Consider the following 13,551-nt stretch of genomic DNA (forward strand, 5'->3'; position numbering starts at 1 on the left):
CTGATGTTTATGGCATTGCCCTTTTAAGCAATGGTGGGACTATGTGCATGCCGGGACAGGGGCGGAGCTGTGGCGTTCGGACAGAGGGCGGAGTTACAGAGCTACGAAGTTCTGATCGGTTTGTAGCGCTCAGTGGGCGGGGTTTAGGACTTCGAAGAGTAGCTCAGACGGTAGGCAGAGTTGCGGAGCCCTCACAGGGGGCGGGGTTTCAAAGCACTGACAGTGGGCGGGGTTGCAGATGTCAGAGGAAGGCGGGGTTTCAGAGCTCTGGCAGTAGGCTGGGGTGCAGAGCTCACGCTGTGGGCGGGGTTTAGGAGCTCTGACAGTAGGCGGGGTTGTAGAGCTTTAGGGAAGATCAGGTGCTCGCCGTGTTGATGGAATAGAACAGTGGCAGCGAACAGCCGGAGAGACATCGAACGGAGAGATACACCGACAATGTGAGTACCGCACGTTATTGCGTGTCACGTGACATGACCGAGCCAGCACTACATAGAGAACAGCATGGCCGCACCTTGCTGGGGTACTACAAGTCCCAGCATACATAGATTATACCAGGTCAGAGCTGAAGTGATCCAGACTGTACACATCCCGATCCGGTGTCACCCCCTGTATTGTTCTCCTCCTGATCCGGTGTCCCCCCTCCTGTACTCCTCCTGATCTGGTGTCCCCCCCCCCCCCGCTGTACTGTACTCCTCCTGATCCAGGGTGCCCCCCCCTGTACTGTACTCCTCCTGATCTGGTGTCCCCCCCTGTACTGTACTCCTCCTGATCCAGGGTGCCCCCCCCTGTACTGTACTCCTCCTGATCTGGTGTCCCCCCTGTACTGTACTCCTCCTGATCCAGGGTGTCCCCCCCCCTGTACTGTACTCCTCCTGATCCAGGGTGTCCCCCCCCCCTGTACTGTACTCCTGATCCAGGGTGTCCCCCCCCTGTACTGTACTCCTCCTGATCCAGGGTGTCCCCCTCCTGTACTGTACTCCTCCTGATCCAGGGTGTCCCCCCCCCCTGTACTGTACTCCTCCTGATCTGGTGTCCCCCCCTGTACTGTACTCCTCTTGATCCAGGGTGCCCCCTGTACTGTACTCCTCCTGATCCAGGGTGCCCCCCCCTGTACTGTACTCCTTCTGATCTGGTGTCCCCCCTGTACTGTACTCCTCTTGATCCAGGGTGCCCCCCTGTACTGTACTCCTCCTGATCTGGTGTCCCCCCTGTACTGTACTCCTCCTGATCCAGGGTGTCCCCCCCCCCTGTACTGTACTCATCCTGATCCAGGGTGTCCCCCCCCTGTACTGTACTCATCCTGATCCAGGGTGTCCCCCCCTGTACTGTACTCCTCCTGATCCAGGGTGTCCCCCCCCCCTGTACTGTACTCCTCCTGATCCAGGGTGTCCCCCCCCCCCCTGTACTGTACTCCTCCTGATCCAGGGTGTCCCCCCCCTGTACTGTACTCCTGATCTGGTGTCCCCCCCTGTACTGTACTCCTCCTGATCCAGGGTGTCCCCCCCCCTGTACTGTACTCCTGATCTGGTGTACTCCTGATCTGGTGTCCCCCCCCTGTACTGTACTCCTGATCCAGGGTGTCCCCCCCGTACTGTACTCCTGATCTGGTGTCCCCCCCTGTATTGTACTCCTCCTGATCTGGTGTGTCCCCCCCCTGTACTGTACTCCTCCTGATCTGGTGTGTCCCCCCCCTGTACTGTACTCCTCCTGATCTGGTGTGTCCCCCCCCTGTACTGTACTCCTCCTGATCTGGTGTCCCCCCCCCCTGTACTGTACTCCTCCTGATCTGGTGTCCCCCCCCTTTACTGTACTCCTCCTGATCTGGTGTCCCCCCGCCTGTACTGTACTCCTCCTGATCTGGTGTCCCCCCCCCTGTACTGTACTCCTCCTGATCTGGTGTCTCCCCCCCCTGTACTGTACTCCTCCTGATCTGGTGTCCCCCCTGTACTGTACTCCTCTTGATCCAGGGTGCCCCCCTGTACTGTACTCCTCCTGATCCAGGGTGTCCCCCCCCCTGTACTGTACTCCTCCTGATCCAGGGTGTCCCCCCCTGTACTGTACTCCTCCTGATCCAGGGTGTCCCCCCCCCTCTGTACTGTACTCCTCCTGATCCAGGGTGTCCCCCCCCCTCTGTACTGTACTCCTCCTGATCCAGGGTGTCCCCCCCCCCTCTGTACTGTACGCCTCCTGATCTGGTGTGTCCCCCCCCCTGTACTGTACTCCTGATCCAGGGTGTCCCCCCCCCCGTACTGTACTCCTGATCTGGTGTCCCCCCCTGTACTGTACTCCTCCTGATCCAGGGTGTCCCCCCCTGTACTGTACTCCTCCTGATCCAGGGTGTCCCCCCCCTGTACTGTACTCCTGATCTGGTGTCCCCCCCTGTACTGTACTCCTCCTGATCCAGGGTGTCCCCCCCCCTGTACTGTACTCCTCCTGATCCAGGGTGTCCCCCCCCCCCTGTACTGTACTCCTCCTGATCCAGGGTGTCCCCCCTGTACTGTACTCCTCCTGATCTGGTGTCCCCCCCTGTACTGTACTCCTCTTGATCCAGGGTGCCCCCTGTACTGTACTCCTCCTGATCCAGGGTGCCCCCCCCTGTACTGTACTCCTTCTGATCTGGTGTCCCCCCTGTACTGTACTCCTCTTGATCCAGGGTGCCCCCCCCTGTACTGTACTCCTCCTGATCCAGGGTGCCCCCCCTGTACTGTACTCCTCCTGATCTGGTGTCCCCCCTGTACTGTACTCCTCCTGATCCAGGGTGTCCCCCCCCCCTGTACTGTACTCATCCTGATCCAGGGTGTCCCCCCCCCTGTACTGTACTCATCCTGATCCAGGGTGTCCCCCCCTGTACTGTACTCCTCCTGATCCAGGGTGTCCCCCCCCCTGTACTGTACTCCTCCTGATCCAGGGTGTCCCCCCCCCCCCTGTACTGTACTCCTCCTGATCCAGGGTGTCCCCCCCCCTGTACTGTACTCCTGATCTGGTGTCCCCCCCTGTACTGTACTCCTCCTGATCCAGGGTGTCCCCCCCCTGTACTGTACTCCTGATCTGGTGTCCCCCCCCCTGTACTGTACTCCTGATCCAGGGTGTCCCCCCCGTACTGTACTCCTGATCTGGTGTCCCCCCCTGTACTGTACTCCTCCTGATCTGGTGTGTCCCCCCCCCCTGTACTGTACTCCTCCTGATCTGGTGTCCCCCCCCCTGTACTGTACTCCTCCTGATCTGGTGTCCCCCCCCCCTGTACTGTACTCCTCCTGATCTGGTGTCCCCCCCCCCTGTACTGTACTCCTCCTGATCTGGTGTCCCCCCCCCTGTACTGTACTCCTCCTGATCTGGTGTCCCCCCCCCTGTACTGTACTCCTCCTGATCTGGTGTCTCCCCCCCCTGTACTGTACTCCTCCTGATCTGGTGTCCCCCCTGTACTGTACTCCTCTTGATCCAGGGTGCCCCCCTGTACTGTACTCCTCCTGATCCAGGGTGTCCCCCCCTGTACTGTACTCCTCCTGATCCAGGGTGTCCCCCCCCGCCTGTATTGTACTCATCCTGATCCAGGGTGTCCCCCCCCCCTGTACTGTACTCCTCCTGATCCAGGGTGTCCCCCCCCTCTGTACTGTACTCCTCCTGATCCAGGGTGTCCCCCCCCCTCTGTACTGTACTCCTCCTGATCTGGTGTGTCCCCCCCCCTGTACTGTACTCCTGATCCTGGGTGTCCCGCCCCCCCCGTACTGTACTCCTCCTGATCTGGTGTCCCCCCCGTACTGTACTCCTCCTGATCTGGTGTCCCCCCTGTACTCCTCATGATCCGTTGTGTCCCCCTGTACTGTACAAAGTTTTTTTTTTTTATTATTGACAATTACATGAAGTTTATGCAAAGAGTCAATATTTTCAGTGTTGACCCTTCTTTTTTCAAGACCTCTGCAGTTCGCCCTGGCATGTTGTCAATCAACTTCTAGCCCACATCCTGACTGATGGCAGTCCATTCTTGCATAATCAATGCTTGGAGTTATCAGAATTTGTGTGTGTGTGTGTGTGTGGGGGGGGGGGGGTAATTCACCCTCATCTTAAGGATTGACCACAAGTTCTCAATGGGATTAAGTCCTGGGGAGTTTCCTGGCCATGGACCAAAAAGTTCAATGTTTTGTTCCCCAAAACACTTAGTTATCAGTTTTGCCTTATGAAAAGGTGCTCCATCATGCTGGAAAAGGCATTGTTCATCACCAAAATGGATGGCTGGGAGAAGTTGTTCTTGGAGGATGTTTTTGTACCATTCTTTATTCATGGTTGTGTTCTTAGGCAGGATGCTTTACTTGTTGGTATGACACAGGACTGATGGTAGCGCTCACCTTTTCTTCTCCGGACAAGGTTTTTTCCGGATGCCCCAAACAATCGATAAAGGGATTTATCAGAGAAAATGACTTTCCCCAGTCCCTGAGCAGTCCAATCCCTGTACCTGTGCAGAATCTCAGTCTGTCCCTGATGTTTTTCCTGGAGAGAAGTGGCTTCTTTGCTTCCCTTTTTGACACCAGGCCAACCTTCAAAAGTCTTCTCCTCACTGTGCATGTAGATGCCCTCACTCCTGCCAGCTGCCATTCTGGAGCAAGCTCTGCACTGGTGGTGCCCCAATCCTGAAGCTGAATCAAATGTAGGAGATGGTCCTGGTGCTTTCTGGGGCGCCCTAAAGCTGTATTCACAAATGCAGTGGAAATGTTTTTTTTTTTTTATGGGATTAAGTTAATTTTCATGGCAAAGAGGGACTTTGCAATTCATCTGATCACTCTTCATAACATCTGGAGTATATGCAAATTGGTATCATAAAAATACTGAGGCAGCAGACTTTAAAATTTTAATATTTGTCATTCGCAAAACTTTTGGTCACAGCTGTACAAGCCAGCAGGTGGAACAAGCCTGTCTTTTAGTTACACAAAGCCACAGGTTTTCATTGTTCACCATCACAACCTTCCAGCCACCGACGTCCTAATAATCAATGACGTCATTGGTTGAGAAGGAGGATGTTGGGAACCTGCATAGCATCCTTGTTTGCCCTTCTACATCAGGACTTGGGTCACATTAGTTAATAAAGGAGAGGAACTGAGGGAGAATAGAAACCTAGGGATACTAGTCAGTACCAGTGTGCAAAGGGGTGTTTGCATAGGAAGAATAAATCCCCTCTAAAGTTGGGTGTCCTATGTGTGAATGTTGCTGCGTTATGTAAAACTTCTACTTTAGTTTCTTACGTTGTAGAAGGGAGTGTTTCAAGATTGTGCCGAATTTTACAGGGTGCCTTGACTTAAAGTGGTTGTAAACCCAGTTACACCACTTTTTACCTACAGGAAAGCCTATAATAATATCTCCTACCATATACACTACAACGTCATCGGCACATGCTCACTGAGGAAAGGGCGCGATCGCGCCATTCCTAAAGGGCCTGTGCTGTGATTAGCGGCTCCCGTGCACCTGTGCGGGAGTGACGTCATGTGACTCTGGCCATCACAGAGCCGGAGTCCACGGCCCCAGAAGAAAGAGGGGGGTGAAGATGAATGGGGACATCGCGGGCTTCATTTGCAGATAAGTACGACACAATGGGCTAGTATGTGATGTATACTAGCCCATTATGCTTTTACTTTGCAGGGGAAAAAAGAGGAAGTAAAACCCATCAGGGTTTACTTCTTTAAAAAACATGTTGCGAATCTTTGCCCTAGACTATAGATCAGGAGTTTCCAAACTTTCTGAACAAGAGACCAGTTTACAATCCTTCAGACTTTAGGGGGGCCGGATTTTGGCCAGTGGGGGTGTCTGAGTATGGGATGTCGGGGGGATCAGAGGTTATGCAGGAGTGAGGTAGGGGGTTGAGGATTCTGTTTCTTATTGTAAGTTCATCATAACAGATCAGAGTTTTAGCAAGTAATAAGTCATACATAAAAAAAAAAAAAAAAGACATTTTTCTACGGGTGAAAGGGTCACAATGAACCACAATGGTTGTTTGCTAAGCATTTGAACACACTTGATGATAACAACCCATCTATGGGGGTATGAGAGATCCAGTGACCACACCTAGGGGTAGTAGGGGTACACTGCACTCTATAGAGAGGCACATACTGTATATGATTGATTGCCATTTATTGTGCAGTGCTGGGATGTCTGTTTTTATATGTGCCAAGAACTGGATTTGTACTATGTCCTATCGTTATCCGTACTTCCCCCATCACTGCAATCATGTATATATCTACTCAATGTGACTAGAACATGACCTTTGTTCAGTCCTTTATAACTTTATTCCCCTGATATCAGATGACACATATCTTATTGTTAAAGGATGAGAAAAGTGTGCAGACATCTAGTGCAATGTAGTGATCACATTCTAGGATGACTACTTTGTATTTGTATGTTAAAAAAAAAAAAAAAAAAATCAAAGCTACATGTCTGTGTACACAGAGAAAGTTGGCACCTTCAGCTGTCAGTCTAGCAGTGATTATAAACAAAACTTGGTCAGACAGTACAAAAAGATACAATATAACACATTGTCACTTTTGTATCTTTTTGTTCATTCATCTGCAGATCAAAGGGATAAACTTCCATCCGCAGATATCTGTTAAAGTAACTTGACAAGTATTTTTTTTTTTTTTTTAAACAAAATGTTTCTCTGTTTTTAACCCCTTATTAATTTTAGTTTCCTCTTATCAGCACTAATTAACTCCATATTCTTCTTATGCGTTCAATTATTATTTCCCTGCTGAATTTTTTTGTATTTTCTTAACCATTAATAATTAACCACTTGCCTACAGGGCACTTCCTGCCCAGGCCATTTTTCAGCGCTGTCGCTGTTTCAAAAAATGTTGAAATTGTGGGCACGGATAGGCGGCGCTGATAGGCTGCATTGATGGGGAACACTGATTTGGCACTGATTTGTGGCACTGGTGGTGCTATTGTAATCAGGGCACAGATTACATGTGTAGATGTCTCCTGTGAGGAGATGCCGCTGTCAGTGTGAGGCAAGGAGTGCCGATTACCGGCATCTCCGTGTTTACATGTGACCAACTGTGGACACAGCCGAGCACATGGTTAAAGAGCCGCTGACATGGTTCTTTACAGAGATCGGAGTTGCGTTGTGTCCTAGCAACACCGCGCGGGTGCACAAGAGCGGCTGTTCTGGGACGTCGTCATATGACAAGGATGCTTCCCTGTCCCTGCTGATGAAAAGCATCCTCACAACATGATTCTGCCACCACCATGTTTCACAGTGGGGATGGTGTGTTCAGGGTGATGTGCAGTCTTCGTTTTCTTCCACACATTGCGTTTTGTTTTTAGGCCAAAAAGTTCCATTTTGGTCTCCTGACCAGAGCACCTTCTTCCACATGTTTGCTGTGCCCCCCACATGGCTTCTTGCAAACTGGACTTCTTCTGGCTTTCTTTCAACAATGGCTTCCTTCTTGTCACTCTTCCATAAAGGGCAGATTTGTGGAGTGCACGACTAATAGTTGTCCTGTGGACAGATTCTCCCACCTGAGCTATGGATCTCTGCAGCTCCTCCAAAGTTACCATGGGCCAGGGGTGGCCTGTCCATTAAGGGCACACGGGCACCGCTCCCTCTATTCATGCCACCCCTCTGTTTGGTTAATGGATAGATTAATTCATGAATTTATCCACAGCCCTCTGGGCCACGCCCTATTCAGGCATCCAGCCCCTTTCAGGATGCCGGGCGCCTGAGTCACAGCGGCGGGGGGGTGTTTTCCCCTTCCCCCCCTTTTTTTATTTTTTTTAGCACCTGATTAGAGCCATAGGCTTTAATAGGCTTCAAAATGGGGTTGACACAGAGCATTGCACTTGGAGCCCACCCAGGTGTGTTAGAAAAGCAAATGCATATTTGCTTTTTTTTAACACTGAATTGCCTTTCCACCAATCGGGAAGCGCAGGTCTGTTACCCATTTTCCTATTGACTGAAAGGTCAGGCGATCCTATTAGACGCCTAGGAGGAGGGGTGGAGACACGGGGCGGAAGCTGATGTGATCTCAGAAGAGAAGAGGACACAGGAGACGCTGCCAGATGCCTGCTGCAGCCTGTCTTCCTGCCTGATATGCCCGCCAATCCCCGCTGCTGATGGGGTAAGTGCCGGTGGGGGGGGATTGAGGTGCCATGGGGGGGGGGGGGGGGGTTGTTTGCCTCCACCAGACGTCACTGCCATGAGCCTCTTGGCTGCTTCCCTGATTAATGCTCTCCTTGCCCGACCTCTCAGTTTAGGTGGACGGCCATGTCTTGGTAGGTTTGCAGTTGTGCCATACTCTTTCCTTTTTCAGATGATGGATTGAACAGTGGTTAAAGAGCATTGTGTGTAGTAACCCCCAACAACCAGAGACAAATAATTCCATACAAAATGGAATGAGGTTGTCATGAATAACACCACATTAAGGGGATATACTGCATTTTATTAAAGGAGACCTCCCTTGAGAGAAACCTCAAAGGCAACCCTCATAGGAAAACTATTTTGAGACCCTGTCCCCACAAAAAAAAAGAAACCGAAGTGTAAAAGAATGGGGTGTTTTGTTTTTTTTTGTTTGATTGTTTTTTTGTTTTTTTTTTAAACTTGCCTTTTCTGTAGGCAACGTGTTAGAACACCTGTCTGGGTGCTGCTGTCATATGACACTTCCAGGTCTGTCTGGATAGCAGGCCCCTCTGTAGTGGCGCAGTGGTTGGTAAAAGGCTGCATGGAAAGGGACTTACTATATTACATACCTGGAGCTCTTCAAGAGCAAAGTTTTAACATGCCACTTACCAGAGAGGTAAGTTAAAAAAAAAAAAAAAAAAAAAAAAGATATAGGAGTATCTTTTATAGATTTAATTTTGCTTCTTATGTCTTGTATGCTCTAACAACAAGATCTCTCTGCCTCGGCTCCCCACGCTGCCCCCTGTGCACCAGCTCAGCACTCTGTCCTTGGCTCAGCACTCTGCCCCCTGTGCCCCGGCTCAGCGCGCTCCCCACTCTGCCCCCTGTGCCCCGGCTCAGCACTCTGCCCCCTGTGCCCCGGCTCCGCACTCTGCCCCCTGTGCCCCGGCTCAGCACGCTCCCCACTCTGCCCCCTGTGCCCCGGCTCAGCACGCTCCCCACTCTGCCCCCTGTGCCCCGGCTCAGCACGCTCCCCACTCTGCCCCCTGTGCCCCGGCTCAGCACTCTGCCCCCTGTGGCATGGCTCAACCTGTTTCCCACTCTGCCCCCTGTGCCCCGGCTCAGCACTCTGCCCCCTGTGCCCCGGCTCAGCACTCTGCCCCCTGTGCCCCGGCTCAGCACTCTGCCCCCTGTGCCCCGGCTCAGCACGCTCCCCACTCTGCCCCCTTTGCCCCGGCTCAGCACTCTGCCCCCTGTGGCACGGCTCAGCACGCTCCCCACTCTGCCCCCTGTGCCCCGGCTCAGCACTCTGCCCCCTGTGGCACGGCTCAGCCTGTTTCCCACTCTGCCCCCTGTGCCCCGGCTCAGCACTCTGCCCCCTGTGGCAGGGCTCAGCCTGTTTCCCACTCTGCCCCCTGTGCCCCGGCTCAGCATGCTTCCCACTCTACCCCCTATCTCCTGTTTGGTTAGAGTTAGATAGATAGTGTGTGTATATGTATGTGATATCAAAATTGGAGGAATCCTTGCAGCACACCCCAGGAGGAATCTTGGCTTTTGAGAACAAAAAAAGCGCTTTTTGACCAACTAGTAAAGAGGTCAAACATCTTTGCTAAGTGCACATCCATATTGTGAGTAGGAGCGGTGAAGGATTTTTTTTGAAAATTGCACTGGAAGATTGACTTTGGGGTTGGGAATTTATCACATTGGACTATGTAATTACTTAAAAAAATGTATTATTATTTATATTACATTACTTTTATTACTGTACTGTCACATGTCACTTCTATCATTATTTAGAACCAAGCGCCATACCTTTTTTACGATGTGCTGTATGTGTTTTTATAAGTGGATTATTTTTTTATTTTTTGGGTCCATAGAAATAAATGACAGCACATACAAAAAAAAAATCCATAAAAAAAATGCATGAAAAATGTTCATCAGGGACACAAAAATAAGTGTATAGAAATGCAGATGAAAAGGTGTAAATCTAGTGTAAGTGTCTGACTATGACAAGCGACAATCTATCTAATCCCTGCTTGTGCTGAGTGGTGACAATGATGGTAGAGTGATGGGGTTTGTGGTGCTCAGGGTCACAGTAAAGTCCAATGTTATCAGATGATGGAATGTTGCCACAGGAAATGATGGCATTCACTCAGCACGTTGGATGAACATTGAATTGTGAAAGCAGCACATGACAAGAGATGACCATTGTGGATTACACCTGCTCTCAGGATGTCACATGACAAGAGATGACCATTGTGGATTATACCTGCTCTCAGGATGTCACATGACAAGAGATGACCATTGTGGATTACACCTGCTCTCAGGATGTCACATGACCATTGTGGATTACACCTGCTCTCAGGATGTCACATGACCATTGTGGATTACACCTGCTCTCAGGATGTCACATGCCTGATGATTTATGCGGCTGAGTGGCGGAGAGTGCAATGCACCATGGGAGTGTTGGAGAATCAGGTCTTCCAACCTGTGATCTGTCCTCTTCTCCTCCTGAACCCGGCTTGTCTACATTGTTTTATAAACGCCTTCATAGTAATAGGACGAGTGTTGCATTTAAATCGGGGTGTAGGCATGTAATTATCTCATGAGGACTGTGACAACCAGATCTAATCACGTGAGATCCCGGAATCTTGTCATAGCATCTCCATTTTACATTATGGGGAACGCCGCACGATAAGTGAGACTCCTTACATGGTTTCATATTAATTGCAGGGGAATCTTTCATGGGACTTTCATAATCCGCTTGCTAATTCAACTCCTGGCCTTTACCCAAAACTGATAGTTCTAATCCGATTGGGTGGACTTTGGATGGTGTTGGACGCCGCACAGGGACTCGGTGACATGTCAGTGGCTGAATGAAGGACCTGCTTTGTAGTTGGTGAAGGTGTTTGTATATAATCTCACCGGCCACTTTATTAGGTACACCTTGCTAGTACTTTGTTGGACCCCTTTGTGCCTTCAGAACTGCCTTCATTCTCGGTGGCATAGATTCTACAAGGTGTTGGAAACATTCCTCAGAGATTTTGGTCCATAGTGACATGATAGCATCACAGAGTTGCAGATTTGTCGGCTGCACATCTACGATGCAAATCTCCTGTTCCACCACATCCCAAAGATGCTCTATTTCATTGAGATCTGGTGACTGTGGAGGCCATTGGAGTACAGTGACCTCATTGTCATGTTCAAGAAACCAGTGGTGAGATGATTAGGGTTTTGTGACATGGTGTGTTATCCTGCTGGAAGTAGCCATCAGAAGATGGGTACACTGTAGTCATAATAGGATGGACATGGTCAGCAACAATACTCAGGTAGGCCGTGGCATTTAAACGATTCTCAATTGGTACTAAGGGGCCCAAAGTGTGCCAAGAAAATATCCCCCACACTATTACACCACCACCAGCCTGAACCATTGATACAAGGCAGGATGGTCCATGCTTTCATGTTTACACCAAATTCTGACCTGACCATCTGAATGTCGCAGCTAAAAATCGAGAAAGAAAGAGGCTTCCATCATGTCAAATGTAGAGTATGGTGGTCCCATCCCTCACGTAATAGACCACAAAAGAGAATGCCCCCCTTTGAATGGGACTTTAATAGACCACCAACTCTTATGGTAAAAAATATATATATTTTAATGGTATACTATAAAAAGACGTAGAGACGTCTATGACATGCAAAAGAATGCATTCCATACAAAATCGGAACAAGATGTATACAAATGATAATATTAGATGTACTCTCCTAGGGGTGATGTACCCCAATGCCCATTGTGAAAGGGGTCTAAAGGAAAAATTTATAATGTATGACCAGCCTTACTGTTGCCTTTCCATCATCTCAAACCAGTCTGCTCATTCTCAACTGACATCAACAAGGCATTTTCCTCCATACCTCCAAACTGCCGTTCACTGGATATTTTCTCTTTTGGGACCATTCTCTGTAAACCCCTGAGGTGTGTGTGTGTGTGTAAATCCCAGTAGATCAGCAGTTTTTGAAATACTCAGACCAGCCCATGTGGCACCAACAACCATGCCACGTTCAAAGTCACTTAAAACCCCTTTCTTCCCCATTCTGATGCTCAGTTTGAATTCCAGCAAGTCATCTTCACACATCTAGATGCCTAAATGCACTGAGTTGCTGCCATGTGATTGGCTGGTCAGCAATTTGTGTTACCAATTTGTGTAGCAACAAATATAACTCCACTCCATAGAATGAATAAATGGCTGTAAGTCATAAATGCAGCATTTTATTAAAGGGCCACTCCACCCAAAAGTGATAATTTCATTACAGGTGGACCCTTGCAGGCTTATTCCATTTATTATATAAATTTTAGTGTGATCGTGGCATAAGGGCATCTAGACAACCATTGTTTCCTACGTGCCCTGGCATTGAGCCTGCGTTGATCAATGCAGATGATTGCAGCTTAACTGACATGGTGTAAACAGGCCCTTAGGGACATATAGGAAGGACACTCAGGACAAGAAAACATGGCGAGTTCCTCAGTCCTCCCAGTGATGAGGGGTATTTAAGGAGAGATGTGATCTAGAATGTTATGTATTCCCAGCCTATGCTTTGTTTACTGTCTGCGGATGGTAATAGAATATGCAGCATACAAGGAGTGATGGAGGGTCAGTGAAGATTTCATAGCTATATGATATGTTGTGTATTATATATAGAACATAGTAGGGGAAGATGGATCTGGACATTGGGAAATGATGTTGCATTAGATCACCTTTTTGTCTTCATGTATCATCTGTCCTCATTCCCCTGTCTGAGTTCTGTGATTCATGAAATGAAATAATAAATCCTGATTTATAAGCTTGCACGAGAACTCATGTGATTTAGATCTAATTAGGAGGAAACAGGAATGGAATTGTTTGAATTATACACGGATTTGTGGAAGCAACTTGTGAGATCGGATCATCTCCAACATTTATGGAACAAAACTGTACAAATGGCAATTTCTAAAGCCAGCCATACAGGTTACAATCTGAGTCTCTTTTTCTAGCGATACATAAACAGTCCAGTGTGAGGACCAGCCTAAATAATCTACAGATCAGGACCCATAGATAAGACCATCACTCTACTACATGGGTATTGTCTATTCCATAAAGGAAATTGTGCAGTCAGATTGTAATGTGTGTGTCTGTTTTTTGAGGGGAAGGGGGTGCCTTACTTTGACAGGTAACCTCAATCATCGCCTAAAGTGAGAATGATGCCCATGCTAGGGCTGAAACCTCGTCCCTATTTAAAACTGAACACATATTAATTACACAAGTTCTGTAGCTTACTAGCCACTTCATGCCCGCGCTATAGCCAAAAGATGGCTACAGCGTGGGCTTAGATTGCCGGGAGGACGTCCATGTACATCCTCCCATGCTCTTGCTGCCCGTGCGCTCTGATCTCCGAGTCTTTGTTGATCACAGATCGGGGTA

General features: G+C 49.2%; 1 protein-coding gene across 3 annotated transcripts in view; it reads left to right on the forward strand.

The window, feature by feature from the left end:
• The first annotated feature begins 280 nt into the window (after positions 1 to 280).
• The window catches only part of SPART (spartin), a 52,158-nt gene continuing 38,887 nt past the window's right edge, over positions 281 to 13,551 (forward strand). For all 3 annotated transcript variants that reach the window (XM_073613305.1, XM_073613306.1, XM_073613307.1), the window contains exon 1: positions 281 to 437. The gene's annotated coding sequence lies outside the window, so the exon portion shown is untranslated. The remainder of the gene's footprint in view (positions 438 to 13,551) is intronic.

This window comes from Aquarana catesbeiana, linkage group LG02 (genome assembly GCF_042186555.1).
Source record: "Aquarana catesbeiana isolate 2022-GZ linkage group LG02, ASM4218655v1, whole genome shotgun sequence".
NCBI lineage: Eukaryota > Metazoa > Chordata > Amphibia > Anura > Ranidae > Aquarana > Aquarana catesbeiana.